General features: G+C 41.1%; 1 pseudogene across 1 annotated transcript; it reads left to right on the top strand.

Moving 5' to 3' along the window:
• Positions 1 to 986: 986 nt before the first annotated feature.
• LOC100343268 (large ribosomal subunit protein eL31 pseudogene) lies at positions 987 to 1,482 on the top strand (annotated as a pseudogene). The gene has a single exon (XR_016211190.1). The product of XR_016211190.1 is annotated as a large ribosomal subunit protein eL31 pseudogene (transcript).
• The last annotated feature ends 234 nt before the right edge of the window (positions 1,483 to 1,716 follow it).

Genomic DNA, 1,716 nt, shown 5'->3' with positions numbered 1-1,716 from the left:
AGAAACATATAAGGTTATATATCGACTGGTTAGGCAGGAACCTAGCCTTGTAATTCTTATGGGATCAGTGGTCTGGTGTTCACTTATTCCGTGTTTATAGCAACTCTTAGACCACAACTACTGCGAATTGCAAAGATCAGTGAGTCGAAAAAACTTTAGGAATTTTAGATTTTTTAGTTGGAAAAATGAACCTTTATAAGAGCCACCTTAGCAGCATTCATTTATTCAATCAATAAATATGCATATGGGCATAAAATATAGGCTCTGTTCCTACTTTCTGGAAGTTTGTGGTTTAGCCAGTAAAACTATATGCATAGCCTGAGTAGAGAAACAGACTTAACCATATGATCACATTAATGGACTAATGAGAGCAAACTTGGATAAGTGTTTTGGGGGAGGAAAAAATTTGGTTCTCTGACAAAGAAGACCCCCAGACAATTAGGGGGTGGAGAGTGTACTCCATTCAGAACAAGATGTTTTCCACAGAGGGAGCCTGTCATTCTGTAGAAAGTGAGACAGGACCATTGTGCCTGAAGCAAAAGATAGAAAAGAAAAATGATCCCAAACAAAGTCAGACAGCCAAGGAGTGAACCATGCATCTAAGACCTTATAAGTCAAGCTAAGAAACATTTTTTTATTCTAAGTGCAGAGAGAGACCACTAATGAAGGATGATTATATTGTATACTTTAAAAGAGAAAAAGAGAAAGATCACTCATACAGTATTTTCCCAAAAGGCAGAAAGGGGAGGTAAGAATCAATGTGGGAGAACTAAACCATCACAATCTCCCTCATGCATAAATATAAAGATTAATATCTAGGATCTATACAGAGCTCAACAAACTCAACAATGACAAAACAAATAACCCAGTTAAATGGACAAAGGACTTGAACAAGCATTTTTCAAAAAAGGACATTCATATGGCCAACAGACACATGAAAAAATGTTCAGGATCATTAGCCATCAGGGAAATGCAAATGAAAACCACAATGAGCAGCCGGGACTTTCTCTCTCCCACAATCCTTCGCGCTCTTCCTTTCCAGCTTGGGCCCTCCAAGATGGCTCCCGCGAAGAAGGGCGGCGAGAAGAAGAAGGGTCGTTCTGCCATCAACGAGGTGGTGACCTGCGAGTACACCATCAACATTCACAAGCGCATCCATGGCGTGGGCTTCAAGAAGCGTGCCCCTCGGGCACTCAAAGAGATCCGGAAGTTTGCCATGAAAGAGATGGGAACTCCAGATGTGCGCATTGACACCAGGCTCAACAAAGCCGTCTGGGCCAAAGGAATAAGGAATGTCCCATACCGCATCCGCGTGAGGTTGTCCAGAAAACGTAATGAGGATGAAGATTCCCCAAACAAGCTCTACACTTTGGTTACCTACGTACCTGTCACCACTTTCAAAAATCTACAGACAGTCAATGTGGATGAGAAATGATTAAAGTTGTAAAGCTGCCAAAAAAAAAAAAAAAGAAAAAAAGAAAACCACAATGAGGTTTCACCTCACCCCAGTTAGCATGCCTTTCATACAGAAATCAACAAACAACAAATGCTGGTGAAGATGTAGGGGAAAAGGTACCCTAATCCATTATGGTGGGGATGAAAACTGGTACAGCCACTATGGAAGACAGTCTGGAGATATCTCAGAAATCTGAATATAGACCTACCATATGACCCAGCCATCCACTCCTGGGAATTTACCCAAAGGAAATTAAGTCA

This window comes from Oryctolagus cuniculus, chromosome 1 (assembly GCF_051225735.1).
Source record: "Oryctolagus cuniculus isolate XC-2025 breed Fujian yellow rabbit chromosome 1, ASM5122573v1, whole genome shotgun sequence".
Classification (NCBI taxonomy): Eukaryota; Metazoa; Chordata; class Mammalia; order Lagomorpha; family Leporidae; genus Oryctolagus; species Oryctolagus cuniculus.
This window is presented reverse-complemented; position numbering and strand designations above follow the sequence as displayed.